The sequence below is a fragment of the Grampus griseus genome, assembly GCF_964374135.1.
Source record: "Grampus griseus genome assembly, chromosome: 10".
Lineage (NCBI taxonomy): Eukaryota > Metazoa > Chordata > Mammalia > Artiodactyla > Delphinidae > Grampus > Grampus griseus.
Genome location: NC_139004.1, coordinates 75692697 through 75719896, shown reverse-complemented (window position 1 = coordinate 75719896; position 27200 = coordinate 75692697). Strand labels below are relative to the sequence as shown.

Genomic DNA, 27200 nt, shown 5'->3' with positions numbered 1-27200 from the left:
CAACAGAAGCCAGAAGGCATGAGAGCTGCAGAGGGCTGCAGAGGAGAGGCCACCACAGGGCAGACAAAGGGTCTGCAGGGGCAAATAGAGGATAACCAGGACACCAGCTCTGATACCTGCCCTCTGGGGTAGGGCACTCACCCTTTCTGAGTTTGGTTTCCTCATCTGTAAAATGTGCATAATTTTACCTACCTCAGAAAGTTGTATTAGAAATAAATGGAGAGCACTTAGCACAATGGTATTTTCTTCACTTGTATTCATTAGTGGCTTAGCTACATCAGTTTCTAAGCATCTTGTTCATTTATCATTTCTTAGAAGTTATCATAAGGAAAAACAGAGAAGAAACTTACCCCGATATACCTGGACCTTATATTTAGACTTGAAAAGTTCTACATCCCCCCAGTGAGGTAGCCGTTTGCGTTCTGAACTGTGCATATCAAACCCTTATACTCTGGTTAAAAATCCATAGAAGTTTTCATGTAGTTGGATAATTAGGCCACATGCTGTTGGCTCTGCTCAAAAACGGTCATTTAAGTGTCCTTTTATTTTTTTAGCATCCACTGAGAAGTTTAAATAGCCACTGCCAGTGTGATTTCTATATGCTCTTTAAAAAATGCTGAAATTGAAAAGAGTTTAATAAAATTGCTGGACTGTTAGCTTTAGCAAGCTGTCCCAGACATAAACCTGAGAAAACAAACCCCAAACCCCAAAGTAAATACTTCTATGAATCAGGGACTTTCACAAGTGCTCCCTGGAGAGTGTAGTTTGACTCATATGGAGTTAGTTGACAAGCAAGGGTGGAAACCAGCAGCTTCTGAGGTGATTTGACTCCTTTATTCTCCTTTGCTTAACAGATATCTGTACTAAATATGAGTGGCAGCATTTGGAACGAAGGGACCCTGAAGTATCATCTGCCTAATTCTTATGTAGAAAAATGAGTAGTGCAATAGTGTAAAACAAATGAATATATGTCAGGTATATGAATGTTCTTAGATTACGAGACCCTTAGGGAAATATAGTTATTAAATGAATAAAGTGTCCAAGAAGAGGAACAGCTTATATTTATTCAGCCTTTACAAGGTCCTAGTCACTATTCAAAATGCTTCATGCATGTTATCTCATTTAATCCTCACAGCAGCCCTAAGAGTAGAGAGTGTTTTCTCCATTTTGCAGATAAGGAAACTGAGACTCCAAGAAATAAAGCCAAGTGATTACAGTCTCATGTTTAGAAAGTAGCAGAGGCAGGGTTGAAACACAGCATTTCACTCCAGAGCCTGAACTCTCTCAGCTGCTGTTCTGTACTGTTTCTTTCTTAAATGTTTATGGAGTAAGCTGAGAGTGTGAGGAAATCTTGTTGAAGATAACAGCTCGGGTAAGCCCGTGTGGGATATTCAGGTACAATTTTTTTTTTTTTTTTTTTGCGGTACGCGGGCCTCTCACTGTCGCGGCCTCTCCCGTTGCGGAGCACAGGGTCCAGACGCGCAGGCTCAGCGGCCATGGCTCACGGGCCTAGCCGCTCCGCGGCATGCGGGATCTTCCCGGACCGGGGCACAAACCCGTATCCCCTGCATCGGCAGGCAGACTCTCGACCATTGGGCCACCAGGGAAGCCCCAGGTACAGTTTTTATTCCCATAAATTCCTTGCAGATTATAGACATGTTCCTTGGTTTATTACTAGAAAACACCTTTTTAATTGATCTCAATATCAAATCTATTGCACTAGTTGAATGAAAGGAGTTTTATGGCCAGTGTAGCAAGATGTTTACTGAATATTCTCTTCACGTTCATGATTTTTTTTTTTTTTTTTTTTTGCGGTACGTGGGCCTCTCGCTGTTGTGGCCTCTCCAGTTGCGGAGCACAGGCTCCGGAAGCGCAGGCTCAGCGACCATGGCTCACGGGTCCAGCCGCTCCGCGGCATGTGGGATCTTCCCGGACTGGGTCACGAACCCGCGTCCTCTGCATCGCAGGCGGACTCTCAACCAGTGCGCCACCAGGGAAGCCCCCACATTCATGACTTTTGATTTTTAATAGCCAACTGTTATTAAAAAATGTGACGTATTAGTTACATCATGTGTTGAAATGTATCCTTAATTGTAGTACTTTTATTGACTGTGAGAGGATGCAAAGTGGATTCCACAATTTTAATTAACTGTTCCTCCTCTGACATTTCATTACCAGTTTCAGAAGTGATAGAGGATGGCAGTTACCTGTGAGAATTTTTCTATAAAGAAGCTAAGATGGAGGAATGTTAGAGTTGTCTTGGTGATTGAGAGGAAAAACAGAGAAAGGAGAGGATTGGCTATTATCCTCACATGTTAATAACACGGTCAGTAAACAAAGCTTCTGTTATTTTAGGTAAATTTTAAAAATTTGAGCAGATAACAGACCAGTTGAAATAAAAAATAAAGAAATCACTTAATTCAACTATGATTTTTATGCTGCAAAAATGGTGTCTTTTTTCTGAAAGTGAGAATTTCTCAGACATCACATATCTTTCCCTTAAAGAGTTTTTGAGGATTTTCTATGAGTCAGAAGAGGCAAAAACATGAAGGTCAAAGATAATGGGTCCCTATCTAACACTGGACTGATTTGCCAAGAACCCATGACACATTTTTTTAAATAAATTTATTTGTTTGTTTGTTTATTTATTTTTGGCTGCGTTGGATCTTCGTTGCTGCGCGCGGGCTTTCTCTAGTTGCGGCGAGCGGGGGCTACTCTTCGTTGTGGTGCATGGGCTTCTCATTGCGGTGGCTTCTCTTGTTGTGGAGCATGGGCTCTAGGCACGCGGGCTTCAGTAGTTGTGGCGCATGGGCTCATTTGCTCTGTGGCATGTGGGATCTTCCCAGACCAGGGCTCGAACCTGTGTCCCCTGAATTGGCAGGCGGATTCTTAACCACTGTGCCACCAGGGGAATCCCCCAGGATACGCTTTTATTTCCTTTTTATGGTAAAAGCCAGAGAGAACGCTGTGTAGTTTAAACACGGTTTCTGTATCTGGTGCCCACACGGGAAGTTGAAGGTAAGGAGACCAGCTTATCCAGCAAATGTGCCCAAGCACATAATTACCTCCCTTGATGTCTGTCGATACTTTACCACATCCCCCGGGAGAATCTCTGGGCAGTCCTTCCAAGTCATTTTCAGACATCTCATCATGGCAGGTGAGCTTATTTATTTATTTCCATTTTGAGAGCTTTACCTTTCCTGACTCCCTCTTAATGTTTACCTCTCGTATTAAAGAATGGAGACTGGGGTATTTCATTACCAGCTATCTCCCTGCTGCAGGCACTGCCTGGAGAAGTTTCCCTCTGTTTGGCTTGCAAGCCTCATTTATTTCCCCGAGCTTTCTAATCTGGGCAGAGCCCAGCGGACGGCATTATTAAATTACCATTATTACACTGTGTTGTCTTGGCACGATCAGGGGCTGAGTTGGAAAAGTTCGTGTTAGGCAGGGAACACATTTTCTCCCCTTCTCAAGCTGCCCCAAATGGACCTTAGCTGACTTTCTGGGTCTGTATCAGCATCAAGATTCTGTGACATCAAAGCAAAGATTTAACCACATTTGAGGCATTTCTTCTGATCAGTGTAAACAATGGGCATTCCCCTTTTAAGTACGTTGCTTTGATTTGGGATCAGCTGGACAATTCATGATTGTAATTTTTTTTTTTTTTTTTTTTGCGGTACGCGGGCGTCTCACTGCCGTGGCCTCTCCCGTTGCGGAGCACAGGCTCCAGACGCGCAGGCCCAGCGGCCGTGGCTCACGGGCCCAGCTGCTCCGCGGCATGCGGGATCCTCCCGGACTGGGGCACAAACCCGTGTCCCCTGCGTCGGCAGGCGGACTCTCAACCACTGCGCCTTCAGGGAAGCCCCATGATTGTAATTTTTTTGATGGAGGGGGTAACATTTGACATTCAAAGTTATTTGACATTTCGGAAGTTATAATGTCATTTTAAAAGCTCTAATATCACTAGTATATTTGTATGTAATTCATTTACACAGGCTTTCAAAGATTGTCTATTCTCAGTAGAGAAGTTTTAATTAAAAATGTTTTATTGCCACTCCAAGCGTCTTTAAATTAAGGCACTGCTCTTTTCTGTTTTTCTTCCTCACGTACTCTTGATAATCAACCTAGTGTTGTCTGCAATGATAAAAGTTATTCTTGTCATATTTTAAGCATTTTCTTGTCCATCACTGTGTCACCAATGGCTGTACAATGCTAGCACATAGTAGGTACTCACTAAATTCTTATTGAATGAGTGTTTCAACACTGCCCATGCACTGTATATTCTAACCATTCTGGAATATGTTTTATCACATGCACTCTGCTTGCTCCCACCTTAGGAATTTTACCCACCACTCAGAAAAGTCCTTTGCCTCTCAAATCTTAAGCACTTTTATACTGCTTATTTGTGAGTTTTCTTCTCCTGTCCCTATTTAAGCACAATTCCTGGTATATATATTAGGTGCTCAATAAATGTCTTAATGAATGTACATGAGTTATTGAATGAACACACATGTATAGTTAAGCCAAGGAAAAGTTATGTGTGACATTTATAAACCATTTTTATAACATTTTACAACAATTTTAGTTTTAGGCATTCACTAAAATGATAAAAAGTAAGTTTGAAACACCATTTTTCTTGTCCAGTCCTTGACTCAAAACTCTTCAATGGCTCTCCATTCCCTTTAGCAGTGGTTTTCTAACTATGACAGTCTGATCATGGGATTATGTCTTTTCCCAGTTTAAAGCCCTTCAAAGGTTTCTCACTGCCCTCACAAAAAATATGATTCAAACTCTTTAAGCATGGCTGAGAGTTCTACCTCTCCAGCTAGAGTCTTCCCCAAGCTCCCTTTACTCTTTCACGTCTAGATCGTTTGGTTCATTAAACCTGTAATGTTTCCTCTTCTCCAGGGCCTTGGCACTTTGGGTGCCCCCTGCTCCCTCTTCACCCACCTCTTTCTTCAGCTGACTCCTCTTTGGCTTCAGATTGGTCTCGTTTTAAATGTTGCCTTCTCCAGGAAGTCTTTACTGTCCACTCCCTGCTGCTGCCACCACCATCACCCCTACCTGCCTCTACTAGTTTAGATAATTTTCCTAAACATTTTGGTGGCTAACATGACCCTCTCCCACCCCCTGACGTGCACAACACATTTATTGCAGGCAAAGTATGCTAAGTGCTTCATATACATTTACTCATTTTCTCTCACACCAGCCTTATGGTGAACTGCTATTGTCCCCCATTTCATCAGAAAAACTAAGTTCAGTGTCATAAGAAACTCACATAGCTGATGAGTGGCAAGCTGAAGTTTAAGTCCAGGCTGTCTACACTCAATCTCTGTAGCCCAAAGCCCAACCTAAAGCTAGTGATTAGACAGTAGTAAATAATTACCCAGCAGGTATTTGGAAATAGCCTTATTTTTGTGCTGGGTATCTTCCGTTTATCCCTTCATACCCACTTTCTACTCAGTTCTGTGCCTGGGAGGTTCTTCTCTGTTGGCTTTATAAATGGGCTCCTCCCTCAACTCCACATACTGCCTTAACCCTTGGTTTCCCCACACCATTACCACACCTTTGTAAAAAGTTCTGCAGCTTACCCCAGTTGAGTGTTTTGTGTATACTCTGTTTCTGCCCAGATCCTTATTGATACAGACAAAAATTTTTAAAATTAAAACTGTAGTTATGGTTGTGCTTTTATATTTCTCATACAGTATGGAGTAATGTTAGCTTTTTTCTACTTTGTCTTTAACTTTTTATAATGGAATTGACGATTGTCATAGTTCATGCAGTCTTAAAAATAAGAGGCATGCCACACTCTTGTGCAAAGGGCATGTTTCCAAGGAATTTGTAACCAGTTGGAAAACAGGCCTACATAATATTTTCTAAAATCTTTAGCCTGCCATGAGGCCTCTTGCGTTTTGACAAGAGTTTCCCTTTCTGCTTTTCTCCACTGAGCACCCTTTGCTTACTTTAAAGCTGGGCTCTGCTGTGTCTGGGCAGGTAGTGTCCCAGCCACCTGGTCCAGGATTGGTTTAATGTCTGGCTTTAAAATAACTCATTTTACTTACTTAAATGAGTTTATATATAAAGAAACTCACATAGTGTTCCATAAATGGAAAATAAAATCCATTACAATAAATAAGGGAATGAAACTTTAAAGGGGAATATAACAAAAATAAAATGATGCTATTCATGGTAGCCAAGTGTTAGGAAGGTGTTTTGACATGTTAGCACTAATAACTATTTCTCATTGGATGAATTAGAAAGATTGAAAGAGAATTGAAAGGGACATAACTTTATTAGTCTTTGTTTTGTCCTGTCAGTGACCATCTAGCACCAGGGTTCCATGCCCTGAAGTCTGAGGATCACTGGTATAATCTGTTTTTCCCTATGCTGTGAGCTTAACCGGAATGCTTTCCTCCTTCTAGTTTCCTTTTCCTGATCCTCTCCATCTTTCTTTTTGAAACTTTCCTTCACCCTCTTAGCCTACACAAGTCTCTCGTCCGAATTTCCTGACATTTATTATCTGCCCTACTTATGTTGGCTTCTGATTGTTAATGTTTTGACCTGGTATTTCAATAGCTCATATTTTGTGTCTTGTCTCCTAAACACTGTAAAGTTCTGTCTCCAGGAATAGACACTGGGACCTGTGCTTCTGGAATCCCATATTAATTAAATGTTCATTATATAATATATATTCTGTTTATAATATGTATTACATCATATAATATATATTATTTATATATAATATTATATTTATATATTATTAAATTATATATTATATATATTTACATATACATAATATATAATACATATTATGTAATATAATGCATATTATAAACAGAATATATAATAGCCTCATATGTAACTAGAAGTTCATTAAATGTTTGCTGTGTTGAATGAATTTGACCCAAAGTAAGTTAAATGATGTTTTAACAACTATGGATATAATTCACAATCACAGCATGATTTTGTGTCTGGTTGGGATGCACAATTTGTATTTTTGCTTCTTCTTGCCTTCATAGAAATTATATTTAGAATCTAGGAGATATAGATAATAAATTGATACACATATGCATATTATAATGTAATGTAAAGTGGAGTAAGTGGTGTAAGGAATGTAAATCAGCATGCATTGTGAGAGCTTTGGGTTGCTTTTTGGATTGGGTAGTCAAAGAATACCTCTCTGATGAGGTGACATTTGAGGACAAATGTGATTAAAGTTAAGAGGAGGGGGTACATATGAATATTTGAGGGACAAGCATCCTAGCTAGAAGCAATAGTAAGGCCTGAGGACCTGAGTTGGGACTGTGCTTGTTGGAGGCCAGTGTGGGGATGAGAAGGGAGCAGTGGGACATGTCATTGAAGAGGTGGCAGGACTGGATTGCATAGGACCTTTTCAGCCATGGTGAAGCTTTTAGATTTTTATTGTGAGAGAAACTACAGGAGGACTGAAAGGAAAGACATAACATGATCTGATTTATATTTTTAAAAAGTAATAGTTTCAGCTGCTCTGAATAGAAGAGGCTGAAAAGGTGGTCAGTTAGGAAGACATGGCTCTATGCCAGATATGGTAGGGGTGGCTTGGAGCCCGGTGATAGTAGTGGACAAGGTGAGAACTGGAAGGATTAGGAAAAATTCCGAGAGGAGAGCCAACTGTGTTTATGCCTTCTAATTTATTTACTACTGTACAACGCTTTCAAAGCAGCATTCTCCGTTGGTATTTATTTTCATCTTATAATTCTATTTAAGGCAAGTATTTTTTCAATTTACCAAACATTCTTTTATTTATACTTGCTTTTGGGATAACACTTAATGACTAATTAGTCAATAAAAACCAGAGTTCTATCTGGGGCAAGAATGTGTTCCTGTGGTGAATTTATTTATCCATCTTTTTCAAAAGTAATTGCATTTTTGTATTCGTTCTTGAATACTATGTCATTTCCCAAATAACTATTTAGGAGGTGGAATTTTTTTATGCTATTCTAATTTTGTATCCTCTTCCTTCTAATATCCCCATCTGTACTTTGTATTACAAACTTCATCAGACCACTGCACGCTATTATAGCTGTCGTCACCATGGGGAGAAAATGACTAATTGAAGCTGCTTATTGATATAATAGAGCAGGTTGTGACGCGTGGCGAGAATACTGGAATGATGGGCTCCAGCTGATGTTATGTAAAAATATTCAGCCATGAAGTATGCACTTGTGGATGGCTTTTTGCAGATGTCTGCAGAATGCAGATAATCTGTATTCTGAGGAGATCTGCAAATTAAAGATCTATATGACCAGTTAGAATTATAGCACAGTGAGGAGAGAGCGGTGCAGTAGGTAATGATATAGCCTTGAATCTTGGGTAATAATAATTATAACCTGCCTATACTTATAAGCAAAAGTAGATGATATTTACCCCCAACCCCCATTTCAGAGGGAATGGAGCAATTGGCAGAAAAATGATGTGAACTTTTGGATATTTTGGAATCCCTTCAATGCAAGATATATTGGTATCATGAATGGAAGTATAAATTGGTATATTGTCTTTGGAAAGTTATTTGGCCGTAACTATCAAAATAAAATTCACACAACCCTTTGACCTAGCAGTTTCATTTCTAGTAATTTATTTTAGAAATATAGTCACTAGATGCACAAAAATCTCTGTATTAAAATATTCATCATGGCATTTTGTTTAATAACGAATGATTTAAAATAGTCTAACTGTACAAGAAATAGATTAGGTGAATAAATTATGGAATATTTATGCACTGTAATATAGTTAAGCCTTTATAAAGCCTGTATCTATATAGAACCATCTCTAAGTGAAAGAAGGGTTAGAATATGCTGTTATTTGTGGTCATAGAAATGTAAAGTATATGTATATGTATTTATATATGCATATGTTGAAGACTGCATAAGAGATTTTTTAAAGCATGGGTCAGAAGACATTTTTCAATGTACATTGCTACTTTGGTATTATTTCAATTAATTACTTCTTGGATGTAACATCTATTCAAAAATTATAAGTTAAGAAAATTATAGGGGTGGTATATTTGTATGTTTTTACTCCCCTCTTAGATAAAGATGTCTTTGCTTGATTCTCTGCTGTATTGCACCTGACTTCTCTTTTGAGAGTTTTCTTATAATTTCTGTTAGAACACCTTTTATTAGGATATCATTGCACTGACACTTTTAGTAATGAGGTGGCAACTCCCCTTATTCCTTTATTGCTTGCCATGACTCCACAGAATATAGCTCTACCACTTTCTTCCAAGGTTCGGGTCCTTCCTGTCCAGGAGCACTATTTAGAGATTTGTTTGTGCCAATAGTTTCCGCCCACAGCGGGGGCGGGACCAGGGTGCAGGGAGAAAATCAGCGGGAAACGCGTCTCCACTTCTGCTTGTGGTCCCACTGCTGGGGTCTCGCTGCTCCCGCCATGGCGCAGTGCCATGTGCAGAGTGATGCCATCATTGGGCATTATGAATGCGAGACTGAATAATTAACAGCCACCCCTTAGACGGAGGACCAGGTGCAAGGTAGACTCTTTCTGGATGTTGTAATCAGAAATAGTGCGGCCGTCTTCCAGCTGTTTGCCTGCAAACATGAGCCTCTGCTGGTCAGGGGGGATGCCTTCTTTATCCTGGATCTTGGCCTTCACATTCTTGATGGTGTCACTGGGCTCCACCTTCAGGTCTTGCCCGTCAGGGTCTTCCCGAAGATTTACATACCACCCCTTAGACGCACCAAGCCGGTCTGGTGCACCCTGAGCCCTGCGCCCCGGCCCCGGCTGGGCCCAACCCACCGAGCCCCAGCGCGATGAGCCTGCTCTGCCCCCGCGCAGGAGGCTGCGGCTGCTGGCCAACGCAGTCTCTGGCCCTAGTTCCCCAGCTGTCCCTGGCTCCCCAGAGCACTCTTCTCCCCAAAGCAAGAAGACAAAGGCCACCCTCTCAGCTGGTCAGCGACCCTGACTGGCAGCCCAGGAGGACACAAGGTCCCTACAAAGGTCACCCTTTCTGAGCTCAAGTCTTGCCTGCAGTGGGCGCAGGAGCTGGGGGCACGGGTCCAGGAGCTGAAGGCAAGTGCACAGAAGAATGCTGGGGAACCCAGAGCACCGGAGGACAAGGGGCACCCAGCGGGGCTACGTGGTGAGCAGATGCCTGCCTATCAGCGCTTCCTCGCCCTGGCCCAGCAGGGGCCCCTGGGCCTTGTGCTGCCCTACAAGTACCAGGTGCTGGCCGAGATGTTCTGCTGCATGGACACCATCGTGGGCATGCTTTACAACCGCTCTGTGACTGTGACCTTTGCCAGGGTCAAGCGGGGAGTCCAGGACATGATGCACAAGCGCTTTGAGGAGCGCAGTGTGGGCCGGATCAAAACCGTGTACCCTGGCTCCTACTGCTTCCACCAGGAGCGCTACGCCACCACATTCAAGGACGATGGCAGGAGGTCTGATTACCAGCTCACCATCGAGCCGCTGCTGGACCAGCAGGCTGGCAGTGTGGCTCCCCAGCTCACGGCATCGCGCCTGCTGCGGTGGTGCCAGATCTTCAGCCAGAATCTGGTAGCCCGTGTCCGGTAGTATCACAGGGCCTTCCTGGCCTCCCTGAAACCCCCCCACCCCCCGCCGCCCATGGAGGTTCCTGAGGACCAGCTGGCACGCTGGCACCCCCGCTTCAATGTGGACGAAGTGCCTGACATCGAGCCGGCCAAGCTGCCCCAGCCGCCCACCGTGGAGAAGCTGGCCACCGCCCAGGAGGTGTTGGCTGGTGCCCGCAGCCTGGTGTCATCCAGGATGGAGAAGGCTCTGAGTGACCTGGCCCAGCTCACGGCCGAGCCTAGCAGCCCCTGGTCCCCCAGCCCGGCACTGCCAGCCACCCTGCCGCCATGCCGCCTGCCGCCCTGAAGGGGATGTCCCAGGTCCTGCTGGAGCGGATCCGGCCCAGGAGGCGCAGAAGCAGCTGGCGCAGATGACCCGGCGCCTGGAACAGGAGCAGCGGCTGCAGGGGCTCGAGCGGCTGCCTGAGGTGGCCCGCGTGCTGCGCAGCGTCTTCAGGTCAGAGCACAAGCCAGCGCTCAGCATGGAGATGGCCTGCACCAGGATGGTGGGCAGCTACCGCACGGCCACGAGCCCCTGGGAGATGGAGAAGCATGTGCACCTCCTCTCTGAGCTGCTGTCTGACTGGCTCAGCCTCCACCGCATCTGCACGGACACCTGCGTCAATCTGGGCAAGGCCGCCAACCTGGCGGATGTCTTGGCACGGCTGGCCCACCTTGCCCGTGCTGAGGAGGCGCTGTGAGCCCGGCGGACAGGTGCCAACACAGACGGGCCGCCAGGCCTGTGTCTTACTCTCTTTAGGAACACGACACACTTTGCTTTCCCTGTCCTAAGTCCCCATGAGGGTCAGGGCTCTAGCTGCTGGGCTTGAGGGCCTCTGATTAGTGTGGTGGAGGCCCCCCTCGTATACAGGGTGCAGGGAAGTGAGGTGGGGGAGAGGTAGTGTGGTTGGCAGAATAACCCTCCCAGGTGTCCACGTGGGATCCTGAGGTGGTCCTGGAGTATCTTGGTGGGCCGGGTGTCACACAGGGTCCCCATAAGAGGGAGGCAGATGCAGAATCTGAGATTGGAAGGTGCCGGCAGGAGCCACGAGCCAAGGAACATATTCTCCCTGGAGAACCAGGAACCAGCCCTGCCCACCCACACCCTGATTTTTGTACTTGGCCTCTAGAACTGTAAGATAAAGTCAGAAAAAAAAAAAGAAAAGAAAAAAGAAAAAGAAACTTGTTTTAATAAATGGTAAAATCATTCAAATGCACTGGTTCTGAATTTCTGATGGGTGCATTTGTGAAAATGCTGAGGAGCTTCTGGAGTCAGAGGGCTGGTCCTTTTCAACAACAGATAGAAATTAAAGGCTATTAATGATGCTTATTATTAACTTTTAAAAAGCTCTCTCTACCCCCAAGTTAAAAAGCTATTGTTTGAAATGTATGACCCGAAACTATGTAATTCTCTATTACATGTGATCGCATAAAGCCCAAGAACAATGTTTAAAATTGTCTTAATCATTGTTATAAAAGGAATTAATGAGTGGTAACATTCAGAAACCCCATTGTTCATATTATGTTTTGGGGGTATGGAGGAGGAAAAAGGAGAAGGAAGAAAAATACATTTAAAAGAAAGTTAAACAACAACTTGTAAGTTTCATTCTCTGTTGCTGGAAAACCAGCTGATTATACATGAATGTATAATAAAACAAGTGTTTGGCACATTGAGGTGTATGAACTATGTAGCGTAATCAGAGCTTATTTTTCTGCAATGGAGATTGAAATTTATGCTTCTTCTAAGCAGTACCTTTCATTCCATTTTTATTTTCTAAGGGAGAGTGAACTTTACAAGTTGCTGCTTAACAATACCAGAAGTGCTAATTCCTATACAATGAATAGTGAAGTTTACAAGTTGCCATTTGACATGCCCACATTTCTGTTTGTTTGTCCTCCCTCCTCACCCCCCAACAAGGTATAGTAAAATTTATAAGGTTAGTAAAAACCCTTCATTATTAATACAAGGTTACATTGCTGTTGGGAATTCCATAAATGGCATATGAACATATCTAAGGGGGAAGCATAAAGGTAGACGTTATGAGGCAAGAAATTCTTTCAGGAACATTGAATTTATAATCATCACTCAAGAAACAACATGCAGAGACACTCATTCATGGCTTTGCGTCCCCATGACCCCATTCCCTTGGCTCCTTGATTCTGTTATCCTTCAAGTATGTTTCATTGGGTCTTTTTTTTTGGAAATCTATCTAACTCTTCCTTTGCAAATCTTCCTCAGCTCAGGCTATACATCCCTCCTCTTCCATGGTCCCTTTTTCTCCACTTCCATGCTCTTCCCTGAGCACTCAAAGTGGCTACTGTGTACACAATTAATTAAATGAATGGTTCACAGCCTTAGGCCATCACTTCTATTATTATCTGGTACTGCTACTTAAATATTTTATTATTACAGCATTTTATTGTTATTAAAATTTTAAGATATACATGCCTTATTTCACCAATTTTATTATAACAAGATCCTTGAGGGGAGATATCAGGCCTTAAAATTCCTTATGCTCCCAATGGGGGCATGTATATAATTGTGTAATCGAAATGAAGTGGATGTTTTTACCAATCACAAGAACCGGGAGAGAAAGGAAATGATAAAGGAACGGACACCCTGTCGTACGTAACTGGTCTGAGAAGATGGTTGCAACAAATTCTTCCATTTCTGTCTGTGCATGTCTCTTCTCCCGTAAGGAGATAAAGTCCTCTTTCCCTCCCCGTGAGTTTTGGTTGACATTTTGACTTTTTTTGGCCAATAGAAAATGGCAGAAATAACACTGTCAGTTCTGAGTCCAGCTAGACTTTAGGTTGGCTGGAGATAAACACTCTTTAGAACCCTGTGCCATCTCTTTAAGAAGTCTGGTTATGCAGCAAGAGAGAGGTCATCGGGATTGAGTTCGTGGAGGATTACGAAGATATGGAGAGAGGCCCAGCCATCCCCCAGCTGTCCCAGTCATATCAGCTGAGGGGCATGGAGGGAAGGGAAGCCAACTTGGATCTTGCAGTCCCAGCTGGACTGCCCCGGTCAACATTATGTGGAGCAGAGAGATGAGTTGTCCCACTAAGGGCTGCCCAAACAGAAGATGTAGGACAAATAAATGGTTGTTATTCTTATTGTTTTAAGTCACTAGTTTTGGAGTGGTTTATTGTATAGCAGAGATTACAGAAACACATCCAAAATGGGTTAAGTTGTATATTAAATTTTGTGGTCTACAATAGTGCTTTTTGAGCTTTAATGTGCATACAAATCACCTAGGGTTCTTGTTAAAATTCTGATTCTGTAGATTAGGGGTGGGGCCTGAGATTCTGCATTTCTAAGAAGTTCCCTGGTGATGCTGATGTTCTGGTCTGTGGGCCACATTTTGAGTAGAAAAGGTCAAAGCAGGGAAGTCCATTCATCCAAAGATTAACAAGTTGCTTATTACAACCAGGAAGGTTATACTTGCCTTTCTGTTGAGATTGCAGATCCTGCACAGGCTGTATCAGCTGCCCATTAGACATGCCAATGCCAAAAATATAAAGTCAGACAAATGTGCATTTTAACCAAAGTACTAGGCAAGTTCTATTTTCTTAAAGTCTAACTTTCCTGAGAGTGACTTTATTCCCCTAAGCTTCGTGTCTGTTTAACCAAGAAGCATGCTCTGTGACAATTGTTGATAATGGTAATAATGACAGCAATTACTCTACACTTCACAAGTGCTTTGTTGTGAGCCAGAATCTGTACTAAGTGCTTTATATACATTTCATCATTTAATTCCTATAACATACATGACTGTCACCATTTTGCAGATGAGGAAACTGGGGTTCAGGGAGGTTTAGTTACTAGCCCTAGTCACCCAGTGACTAAGATAGGATTCAGTTCTGTATGATGTGACTCCAAAGTTCAGGTTGATAACTACTCTGCCACACTGCTTCCAACTACAAGCCTAACACAGGCCTCAGGTTAGTGTATTACGGCTCACATTCTTTCTTTTTGGACTTGTTTCTTGGTAGTAGTGGTGGTAGTAGGAGGAGTGTAGATATTTTCGTTCCATACAGTATAGTTGACTTTGGGAAATCCTAACAGAGATACCCGAAATGTTCTTGCGCATGTGCACGTGTGTGTGTGTGTGTGTGTGTGTGTGTGTGTGTGTGTCTGTCTGTCTGTCTGTCTGTGTATATGTGTGTAAGGCAGGAGCGGAAACACCTTTGAAACCCATTAGTTGGGAAATTTAATTTTTTGTAGCAACATTCACATAATTATTGTCAGCATTTTACAGTGGTATTTAAAGTGCTGATATGAGGAAAGTCTTTACCAGAATAAATATAGATGATTTGTTTAAACTTCAGTAGTCTCTTGTTTTCACTGTGTTGCCTATTGCAGCAAAATAATTTCACCCCCCTCCCTTTGCTTTAGACTTACTGTTTCCCCCTCTATGGCATTTATCAGACAGAAGCTACTACTGTTTTAGGTTTCCATCAGAGTAGCATAAAATACTTCTAAAAACCATAAAAGACTCTGATATGACCTACTTTGAAATTAGACGGCCAGGACATCTCTTTACTCGTCGGTTTGAATGCCTCTTCTCTGCTCTCTTGAAGGTTAAAGGAACTGGCAGTGCTGGAAATGGCAGTGCTCTGTGGCACCAAAGCCAGTGCCCTGCAGGGACCTACTCCATAGTGACTTGGGATTAGATGAAGACACCAGGACACCAGGATCTCTGGCTAGAAGGTTTACTTAACTCTCAAATCTCTTTACTGCTGAGGTGGCTGTTCTGCAACATGATGGTGGTGATGGAGGGGTGTGTGTGAGAGAGAGTGTGTGTGTGTGTGTGTGTATACAGAGTTCTTTAAAGTGAGATCATTTGGCTGCACACTTTTTGGAGGGGTCAGTACAAATTTTATTGTCTTCTTTAGGTGAAGAGGCAAGGTGTACGGGGGTGGTGACAGGACTTGATTGGGACTTGAATCATTGCTCGGAAGTAACAGTGATTTTCTTCAAAATCACAAAATCCATGTTTCTCTGACTGCCTGCTTTTCTTCAAAATGAGCTGGTCACTTCCTGGTACAACAGTGATTTTCTTTGTCATTCTGAATGAATCATTTACAAGACAAATGGTCCATTTCGATTGATTTCCTGATCTTTTGGACATGAAATATTTCATGTTTCTTTTAAGATAAATATCTAATTTTTCCAACAAATGTAGTATTGTAAGTACCTTTTGAGAAATATTTAATAAGCACATTTTATTTCCTTGGAACTACGTGGAAGAACTCTCTGGACCTTTATTAGTTTGCATGTTGCTATTCAGAAAAGTGTGGAATATCCTCCATTAAATTTTACCACTTTGTAAATTATGTTCTTCAAAGAAAAATTCCAAGAAGGCAGAGGCTTGCTTAAGTGAAACATTGCTGAATATGCTTTTCTTGCAGGTTTCCAAGAGTCTTAGATATCTAATGTAATTTGTTTCGAGGAGACTGTGGGTGACAAAGCACTGCTGGTAGGGGTTTGACACATATAGTATTACGAATGGATTCCTTAGCAATCATGTGGATTGGCCAAGAGAGGAGAATTTAAATGGAACGCTCAGTAGAAAATAAGTACTCTGTGCAATGAAGAAATAAAAATACATTTGGTAAACACACAACATAAAAAGGTTACACTTATTATTATCATTATTTTAACTAATTTATTTATTTTTGGCTGTGTTGGGTCTTCGTTGCTGCGCACGGGCTTTCTCTAGTTGAGGTGAGCAGGGGCTACTCTTTGTCGAGGTGCATGGGCTTCTCATTGCAGTGGCTTCTCTTGTTGCGGAGCACGGACTATAGGTGCGTGGGCTTCAGTAGTTGTGTCGCGTGGGCTTCAGTAGTTGTGTCGCGTGGGCTGTAGAGCGCAGGCTCAGTAGTTGTGGTGCACGGGCTTAGTAGCTCTGCAGCATGTGGGATCTTCCCGGACCAGGGCATGAACCTGTGTCCCCTGCATTGGCAGGAGGACTCTTAATCACAGCTCCACCAGGGAAGTCCCAAAAGGTTATTATCAAATGAGACTTTTTGTAATGTCAGCATAATCTTTCTTTTTTTCATTTATTGCTAATTAATTAAAGGAAAAATATCTTTGAAAAATCTGTAAAGGTTGTCCTATGGTTTGTTTTATTAAAATTGCTTAAATCTGATGTGGGAACTTTCTGTTAGCAACATTCTGAAATTTGGACAAAAGCAAAGTAATAGCTTATAATATATATATTTTGAAAGTTGAAAGTAGTATTGATTCATACTATTTTCCTGAGAGGAAGTTAAGTTTATTGTTTTCATAAATTCTCCAAATTCTTTTGGTTATGTAGAGGAGGAAAAATAATTTCCCCTCTGCCCTTCTGAATTCTTAGCTGAGACCACCCCAAACCTCCCAGTAATAAAAGATTAACAGGAGAAAAACCAACAGAAATTTATTAACCTGTATACTTCCTGTATACATGGGAGATACCCAGAAAAACTGAGTAACTCCCTGAGATGGTGCATCTACTACCTTAAATACCATCTTCAGCTAAAGACATAAGAAAGATAAGGAGGGTTGGGGTAGGTAGTTATGGAGTTTACTAGGAAAAGCGTGGAAAACCAGGGTAAGATTTGTTCTGTAGATTTAACGCCTTCTCCATTGAAAAGATTCTCTTGTGATTTAGTCATCCTTCTCTTCTTGGTACAGAGAGGGAGACACTTACTAATGGAGATTTCCTTTATAAATGTAAATATCTCTTACAAAAGGGCAAGTTCTACTCTATTTTCAGAGCTTCTCCTGTGTCTGCTGTTTCTTACAATAATTGGCTCAAAATAATCCTTATGCTGAAGAGTCATATTTTGGGGTGACATATTCTCCTACCCTTCAGTTGTAAGTGGGTAAAACTGAATTCAGGATATCCCGAGAGAAATGAAAATGGGAATTTAGGCTCACATAATTTCAGTTTCCAGTGGGATGAACCTGACTTTTGTCATGGATGGCTATAGGTGCTTCATTGTATATTCAAAACTGTTTCTTCCAGGGGTGAATCTAGGTTTTGTGTAGCCTGAAGTTTACACAGTTTGAAGAAGCTTCTTTATTAAAAGATCATAAATGGGGCTTCCCTGGTGGCGCGGTGGTTGCGAGTCCACCTGCCGATGCAGGGGACATGGGTTTGTGCCGCGGTCTGGGAGGATCCCACATGCCGCGGAGTGGCTGGGCCCGTGAGCCATGGCCGCTGGGCCTGCGCGTCCGGAGCCTGTGCTCCGCAACGGGAGAGGCCCGCATACCGCAAAAAAAAAAAAAAAAAAAAAGATCATAAATGACCATATTGCTCTAAAAGGACCTGGAAACTTAAGTTGCAATAGCTTCATGGTTAATTTGCCTCTGCTCCTCCCCATCTCATAGCCCATTTCTTCTCTACATGCTCTTAATTTTCCTTCAGTCTAAGTCCTTGTGGTGGTGTGAATTTAACTACTATTAAAAAACAAAATTCAACTGAGTGAATTTGAAGATCTCATTGGCTTTATTCAGCGATTCATGAATCAGGCAGCATCCCGTCTAGTAGATAGAAAAGGGCTCCAAAGAGCCTCAGACAAGGAAAGGGCAGAAAGCAGGTGGGATAAGAAAGTCATAAATAAAAGAAAGGATAGTTTCAGGCAAAGTTACCTTCTTGGGGGATGGCAGAGTTCCATCAGATGGATTATCTCACCAGTGCTGGCCAGGAAACTTCAGACTGAGTCATTAAGATTACACTTCTACGAGAGGCTGAAACTACAATTAGATTAGGTATTAACTCTTGATTTGTTGACATGGGGCTTAGCGCAAGTGACTCCATTCTGGGCCTGTTTTCTTCTTCTTCTTTTTTTTAATACTACCCACGTTCTCAGAAGAGCCATTCTCTTACAGCTGATTCATATAAATCCCCCCAGATGACTCAGATTGGTTAGCTTGAGTCACATTCCTACCTCTGGTGAGGGAGATGAGACACCTCAGTTGAGATCCCAGGAGAAAACAATGAATTGGGGAGGCGCAGTGCCGTAAGGGAGTCAGATGTTGATCAGTCTAAATAATGGGTGTTGACTTCCATGCTCTTCACCCTCTTTTGTTGACCTGGGGGGTAGAGGTGGGTCCTCTAAATTGGATGTATGAAACACCCATTTAAACTTGAATTTTCAGCTCTCTTCAGGGATTAAGCTGACCTTAGTAAGAGCAGAAACCATACACAGGCAGTCTGGGAGGTCAATTTCTGATTTTCTTTCAAGTAAACCTCACTTAGGTGTTTTCTGCATGTGAGATACTGGGAAAGGATATCTGGTTGAGAGCCTCTCCCTTGTTGTATCTTCCTTTACCCAGAATTCGTTCTCAGACACAATATGAAAAATACTCCATTGGTCAGTATTGCTTTTTTTCATAGAAGTCCTGTGGAAAATTACAAAGAAAGTGAAAACTTGATTCCTAAACTCCTTATCTGTCTTTCTGCTTCCTTTAGATTTCCTTGTCCTTTGCCGATGTTCACCTTTCTGGAATAAGATAATGAAAAGAAAATGGATGATATGTTTCCAGAGTTGAAAGTATCTATACATCATAGCACCACTTTATGATGCTGCTTTAATTAATGATGATACTATCAGTATATCAGAAATGTGAACACATTTCCTTTCATAATAAACTCCTTCAGTACAGCAGTTGCCATTAAGAAGTACCCTCTTTTATGGATGATGTAACTGCTGTAATATTTGGAAGTACATGCTGAGTATGAGAATATTAGTGTATTAAGGTTCTTCTGAAAAACAGAACCAATAGGAGGTATTTGTGTGTGTGTGTGTGTGTGTGTGTGTGTGTGTGTGTGTGTGTGTGTTTGTTACCGAACTCAGGTCCAGCTGCTCGCTGCTTGAAAATCAATACTCAAGAGGCAAGTGTTGGTAGAAATGGAAAAAGTTGTTTTTAATCAGAAAGCTGGCAATCTGGGGAGAAGGTGGACTTGTGTCCCAAAACCAACTCTGAAGACTCTGCTCAGCCATGAACATTTTTAAAGAGAAAAGGAGAAAAAATCTCAGTTAATCATTGAGATAGGGGATCAGACTCATTGCCATTTTCCACTACGTGCAGGCTTGTCGACTTCTTGTGATCTTTCTTTAGATGCTATTTTGTTCACACAGTTTGTTCACAAGATTACCGAAGGGGAAGCTAGGGAAGAGATTTAGTTATCTGTTAATTACTTATTCTTCATTTCTATTTCTTTGATGTAAGGAAAGAACCAACAGGTTAGGCAAGGTATTGTGTGATCAAAAGATTTGAAAGTGTGCTTGGGCCAGAGATGAATAGTGCCTGGCTTAAGGTTAGTTACAATATAGCAGTGGTCTCCAACCTTTTTGGCACCAGGGACTGGTTTTGTGGAAGACAGTTTTTCCACAGACCGGGGTGGGGGAGTAGAATGGTTCAGGCAGTAATGGGGAGCGGCAGATGAAGCTTCGTTTGCTCGCCCAGTGCTCACCTCCTGCTGTGCGGCCAGCTTCCTAACAGGCCGTGGACCACGGCCCATGGGGTTGGGGAACCCTGCAATATAGCTTTGCTAAAGTGACAAGACAAAAGGGGCCTCCTGCAAAGTGCTCTTTCCTGCCAAAAGCTGTTTACCTGTGTGTGTGTGTGTTTATTTATAAAGGAATAAATAAATATATTTATTATATATAGGAATTGGTTTATATGATTATGGAGGCTGAGAAGTTGCACAATCTGTCATCTGTAAGCTGGAGATCCAAGAATGCTGGTGGTGTAGTTTTAAGAACCAGAAGGCGGATGGTGCAAGTCACAGTTGATGGCAGGAGACTGTCCCAGCTTAATCAGTCAGGCAGAGAGGATGCATTTCCCTTTTCTCTGTCTTTTTGTTCTATTCAGGCCCTCACTGGATTGGATGATGCCCTCTTATCTAGAAACACCCTCAAAAACACACCTAGAAATAATGTTTAATCTGGGCACCCTGTGTTCCAATCAAGTTGAGATATAAAATTAACAACCACAGTTAACTAAGGTATGGCATCAATAATTAAAATCACATTTAAAAAATAGGAACATGCAAAAATGAGAATATCTTGAGCAGCTAGGCTCTTTGAGGACCGGGGTCCCTGCTTATCATTTTTGTGTCTCTCAAAGGTCCACAAAGTACCTTCTATATTCTAGATGTTAAATGAATGAGTAAATGAGTGAGTGAATGGCACTGCTAATACCACTTCTTTTTGTCTGTTGCCTTGTGTTTTCAGGCTTCAACTCTGGTCATGATTTTTATCTCTCGACTTGTCCCTTTTCTTTTATAAGAGACTTGAATATCTTTTTTTTTTTAATCCTGATCTTTTCTCTTTTAACCTTTGATTCCTGACATTTCCCTTTCCATTTCTCACTTTCTTTTATAGTGCAACCGCTTTTGTCTGTTTCAGTCTCTCTTCTCCATAGCTTTTTGTGTCAATTTTTTTATTCTTGTAACTTTTCTCTTTTTTAGATACTGTTGGTGAGCTGGTTACTGTATTGAGTTTAAGAAGGCACCCCATTGAGTCATTGTGAGAGAAAGCTGATTAACTGACTAATGATGTAATTTTTACTGTGTTAGGGTCTTTAGCTGCTACAATCTGGGGAAATGGATTGCTTTATAATGGCATTTTTATCATAATCCAAACCTCAAAGCACCTGTACTTTTGTTCCTTTTTCTTTGATTTTTTAAACCTACTGGTTATAAATATTGATTCTTTAACTTTCTCTATATTCTCTGTTTTAAAAATAATACCCATAACTGAAGATACTATGGTAATAAAAATCAACCCTCTACCCCACCCCAGGATGTTCGTTGGCCTCCAGTTATTGCTGGTCTTATTTTCCAGCATAGGAAAGAGAACTAATCAGAACCAATTGAACCCTCCAGAATTCTGTGTTGGGCATGTAGGAAATATCAGATAGGTATAATCATTAGGGTGATGTGATTAACATATTTGTTCTACTAATCATATTATTTCATATTATACAATAAGTATGTTTCAATAATCTGATTTATTATTTATTTGAAGGGCAGAAAAATATTGTGTCTATGATAATGAACTCTGAATCTAAATTTCTTAGGTTCAAATCCTAACTACTCTGATTACTAGCTTGGGCAAGTTATTTTCTCTCTATAGTATTCAATTTCCTCATCTGTAGAAGTATTACTATCAATCACATAGAATTATGAGGATTAAATGAGTTATTATTGAAATCCCCTTATGAATAGGGCCTGACACATAGCAAGCATTTAGAAAATGCTAATTGTCCTTGATTTTTTTTTTTTACAGTCTATCCCAATTATTTTCCTCCCAATTTTTTACTTGGAAAATATTAAAACTTAAGAAAAATTGAGAGAACAACAGATACCCAAATACCTTTCACAGGAATTTAGTTATTCATTAATATTTTGACACTGTTGTTCATTTGCTTTCTTTTTCTCATTTATATACTTTTGAAAACTAATTGCAATTCAGCTGTAGACATTGTATTTCCACCTGACATTTAACCTTGTGTCTCCTAAGATCAATGTGTAACCATAATACTATTATCACACCCAAGAAATTTAAACACTATGTTATCAAATATAGTCAAATGTCCCCATTAATGTCCCTTGTACCTTGTAGTGTCCCTTTTTCCTTATTTCTATTTTCTTTTCTATAAATCCACTCAGATTACACATTTCTTTAGTTGTTGCACTGCTTTGGACTCTTTAATCTAGAATAGTCTCCTGCTTTTATTTATGTTTCGTGAGTTAATATTTTTGAAGTTTCCAAGCCAGTGTCTTGGAATGCCACGCAATGTGGATTTGTCCAGTTGTTTCCTCATAATTAGATTTAGTTTAAACATTTCTGGCTAAAATACTACCTAGGTGATATTGTATACTTCACATTGCATCATATCAGAGGCACCTAATTTTTTGTATCATTCTTGGTGATGCCATATGATCACTTGATTAAGGTGATATTCTCCAAATACCTCAAATTTTGGAAGGTATGTGTTTTATTGAGATTTGTTTTTTGCTTTGTAATTAGTAAGTAATCTGTGAGGTGATATTTTGAGAGTGGGTGAATATTCTGTTTCCCAAGAACTTTTCATCCATTGGTTTTATTATTCATGGATGAATCTTGCCTGTTGGTGTTCTTCTAATTGTATTAGGCTTATATATTTATTAGCTGATATTCTTTGGTAACAAAAGAGCTCCTCCTCCCCATACCCGTAGTAGGATTGGATTATTATCATCCTAGCTGGAACAATTTACTCATACAGTATGGTACTTCTTTCAGCTAAAATAAAATATATGTTTTCTTTGCTGCTTTTATCACAGATTTTTTTTTCAAACTTTGTATTAAGTAAAGTCAGCTTACAGAAGATGCACAAATCATATGTGTATAGCTCAAGGAAGTTCCACAAATTAAATATAACTATATAAACAGATCCTTATTCTTTAGTGATGCTCAAATTGTCCCCAGGTTAGCCAGTAGGATCCCCTCTAATCTAGTTCCTGTGTCCTTTTGACATGTCTCTGTCAGTTTTGAGTATGCCCTTGAAGAAAATAAGATCTTTTAAGCTTACATTGTATTTTCCCTAGTCCTGATCAAGAATAAGTCATTTCTTCAAAGAGTACTGCCTCCCTTTAGTGGGGAATGGAATTTAGGAACAAAGATTTGGCTACTAGGTGGGATCATTGATACTTTGGTGTCATTACTTCTAAGATATATGTATGTATTTATGTGTATATACATGTATATACTATATATGTAATAACCTACATTTCAAATCCAACATCACAAAATTCTTCTTCAGCTACCCTCATTCCTTATTCGTATCTCCTTTATTCCACTGTGAGAGTTCAATGTATTGATTCATTTGCTCTATCCTATAACATTCAGAAAATAGTGTCAGAAATACTACATCAATACTACTTCCAACAACCAATCTACTAAGTAAAGTTCAAGATTAATTTGTACTTCTTTTTGTACTAATGCTCCACTGTGAATATACATTCAGAGTACCAGACTCAAAACTTATTGGAATTCATTTTCTGTCCTCTGTGTTTATTTTTATCAATATAGCATACCTTCTACTTCTTTTCCTGTTTGCATGCAAGTTTAGGTTTTATTTTTTCCATCTTTTTCTATTTGAATATGTAAAACTTTACATGGTTCAAAAGCCAAACTTAGATGAAAAGTTGTCCAAGGAAGTCCTATTTCATGCCTACCCTTTCAACCCAGGTCTTACCTACCCTCCATAGTAAATGTTTTCATTAGTTTCCAGTTTATCCTTCAGGTGTTTATTACAAAACTAGCAAATACATACATATATACAAATGCTTACTTTCTGTCCTTTCTTATGCAGAAGGTAGTGTACTATACATATTCTTTTTCACTTTGCTTTTTTTTAGCCTGGCAAATTTTCCATATCATTTTATAAAAATCCTCCTTATTCTTTATTACAGCTGACTAGTATTCCTTCTCGTGATATACCGGGGTGGTTCCTGTGGATGGCTTAGATTGTTAAGTATTTTGTTATTAGAAATAAGGCCACAGTGAATAACTTTGTGTCTATTGTTTCTCCTTTATGGTTGAAGGTATATGTTTATAGCGAATTGCTGTAACTGACATTGCTGTTAAGTAAACATACAGATAAATAGGTAGATGGATATATGAGTAAACAGATACATAGTTTTATTAGCCAATACCACATATCCCTTCATACAGGTTATACCCTTTTGCGTTCTCACTAGCAATGCAAAAGAGGGACTGTTTCTCCACACCCTTGACAACAGAGTATATTGTCAAGCTTTTGAACTTTTGCTAATCTGGTAAGTGAGAAACAGTATCTTGGTGCAGTTGTTTTTAAATAAATGTCTTATTTTAGAATAGGTTTATATTTATAGAAAAGTTGTAAAGATAATACAAATTGTATGAGTTCTCATGTACTCCACACCCAGTGTTTCCTATTGTTAACCTCTTACATCAGTGTAGTACAATTGTTGTAATTCTAACTGTAGCTTTAATTTGCTTTTCTCTTATTAGAAGTGAAGGTAAGCATATTTTCATATGTTTAAAGGCCATTTCTATATCCTTTTCTGTGACCTTCTTGTTCCTTTATTTTGCTCATACAAAGAACTGGGGTTTTGAATACCTTTTTTCCTTTAACTTTTAACAAGTGATTGGTGCTTAATCTATTATATATATTGTATATGCTTTTTTCTAGCATGCATTTGTTTTTTGACTTTGCTTATGGGTTTTTTTTTTTCCTGTGCAAAAGAGTTTTAAAATTTTCATATAGTCAAAATTTTCAATCTTTTCCTAATTTTTTTTTAACATTTGGATTTGAATCATAGTTAGAAAGGCTTTCCCCGCATCGAAGTTGTAAAGAAATTAATGTTTTCTTCTAATACTTGTTTTATTATTGATGTTAGTAGTTGCCCTTGATTTTAAGACTAATCATGTTGAATCTCAAGGGCTGCCACAACTCACAGGATTAATGCTAACAGAAGCTGATGGCTGGGGAGGAAAAGGGGACGATGGAGACTCCAGACTCCTTATCTTTCCTAGTCTCCTAGGCAGGGGTGTTTGGGATTTTGGATCCGTAGTCCAGGGCTCAGCAAATAGAAGTCGTCATAGAGTAACTAAACGAATGAATGAGTAAAAGAAGTTCTAGACAGGAATGATGCGTGGCTTAAAAATTAGGCTCTCTCTCTGGAGAATCTGATGCGCACCAAAGCTACAAAACTAGCGATGGAAGAGCAAACAAGAGACACTCAATTTTGGTTTATAGGCCAACTTGCCAAGGATAAGAAACTACAGGTTCCTTATCCTGAGGGGAAGTCTCAGCCTTTAAAGAGGGCTGGATATAACTTATTCATTCTTGTCTCCTTTGTGCAATCTCCTTTCTTGATCGTGGTTACTTTGGAAACAGTTATATTTGGAGTATTTATACTCTGGAGGAAGTAGGATAGACAAACATGATTTACTCATCGTAAGTCGAATTCTTGGAGCCATCTTCGTGCCAGATGTACAATCATTTTTTTCCCTGTGAATTTTTGCTATGTGTTTATGACACCAAATACCTGAATTAAATGTGTAAAATTGGTTTAGTAATCTAGATGTCTAGAAAATAGTGCAACTTTGATACCTTGTGATAATATTATGACTAGACTTTGTGTCTTAATGAGTTAGATACATTATGCACACTTATGTGTAAAGCAATAGAATTGCTAAATTAATTATATGATGATTTTTTTTTTTTATAACTGAATTGTGCTGTACAGAGTGTTTGCTTCATGCCTTTTATCTCACTTAGACGTGTTCAATGGCTTTGGTGGCCCAAATCTGGGTTTTTATTTTGCTTCTCCCAATTACTTTTTTAACTTAAAAAGTGGTTTTTGTTCTCTAAGTCTCATCTAAAAATAGGCTTTTAAAATTTGTTCTATATCTTCATTTTAATGTTGGTTATGCTGACTTAAAAAAGAAATGCACAACGTGAGAGTTGTGAGTTAAGTTTTATCTGGGGCAAAGTGAGGACTATAGCCTGGGAGACAGCATTTCAGATAGCTCTGAGAAACTGCTCCAAAGAGGTAGGGGGGAAGGTCAGAGTATATGTGATTTTGGTGAAAGGGGAGTACATGCAATCAAGCACATGTTTTTTGCAGAAAGTTTCTGCTAGTCTCATGAAGGTTACTGCTAGTCACGAGCAGACGTCACCATGAAGCAATTTAGTGCTTTTCTAGATATGAGGAGAGACAAGAATTGGACTCATAAAATCGGCCCATAAAATATCTAACTATCTGAAGACCTGTTCTGCCAGTTTTTCCCAGAGCACAGAATGCCTCATGTCTGCTCTCCACCCTGAACTCCTTTCAGAGGGTGTTGAAAGTCAGCAGCTGCAGCAGCATATGATTTAATCCTTGTAGAGGTGGATGGCAAGTGCCAATTTATAGCTGACAGTTATATGACTGTATGTGTTCATCGAAATTCATAGAAATGTACACTAAAAGGGGAAAATTTTACTATTTTAAAATTATACCTGCATAAGCCTGGTTAAAAAAGCAAACAAAACGATGTTTGCTATTATTGAAAAGAGGGAATACTGACCACGTACTGAAAAAACCTCAAAACAAAACAAAACAAAGCAAAATGGTGCTCAGTGACACATACTGTTGAGATGCCCATGAACTCCCTTGAATCTACAGTGGTTGCTTATAATTCCCAGTACATTTTCTCTGAAATTAAAAAAATGTACCTAGCTACAAGTGAGTGAGAATCACATTGTTGTAGGGATATTTCAAAGATATCAAGATTAGCAAAGAATAATGCTTTAGTTGTTATTATTGATAGTAACATGTTACTTGAGCACCTAATGTATTATTTTGCAGTAACATGATTGAGAACCTCTTGCCTCAATGACTAAATTCTTTACCCTTTACTGAAATGGAGCAGGACCCTGTGGGGCCCTCTGAGGTACAAATCTTTTCCGTGTCCCCTCTTTCTTGTTTATAGGAAATAGTCTTCATTTAGCCTCCTTGACCCTCCCTGAGTTCCAAAGGGCAGATTCAGACAGTTGCTAATCAGAAAAGGCAGAACACAGAAACAAAGGAGGAGCAG

At 40.3% G+C, this 27200-nt stretch overlaps 1 protein-coding gene and 1 pseudogene across 6 annotated transcripts in view; both read left to right on the top strand.

Annotated features, from left to right (window-relative positions):
- FHIT (fragile histidine triad diadenosine triphosphatase) overlaps nucleotides 1-27200 on the top strand; it is a 1455268-nt gene that overhangs the window by 317374 nt on the left and 1110694 nt on the right. For 2 of the 5 annotated variants that reach the window (XM_082663605.1, XM_082663606.1), the window contains one exon: nucleotides 15174-15303. The exons of the other annotated variants lie outside the window; for them this stretch is intronic. The gene's annotated coding sequence lies outside the window, so the exon portion shown is untranslated. The remainder of the gene's footprint in view (nucleotides 1-15173; nucleotides 15304-27200) is intronic. 5 annotated transcript variants of the gene reach the window in all.
- Nucleotides 9427-11287, top strand: LOC309828282 (DNA replication factor Cdt1-like; annotated as a pseudogene). The gene is made up of 2 exons: nucleotides 9427-9475; nucleotides 9759-11287. The product of its transcript is annotated as a DNA replication factor Cdt1-like (transcript).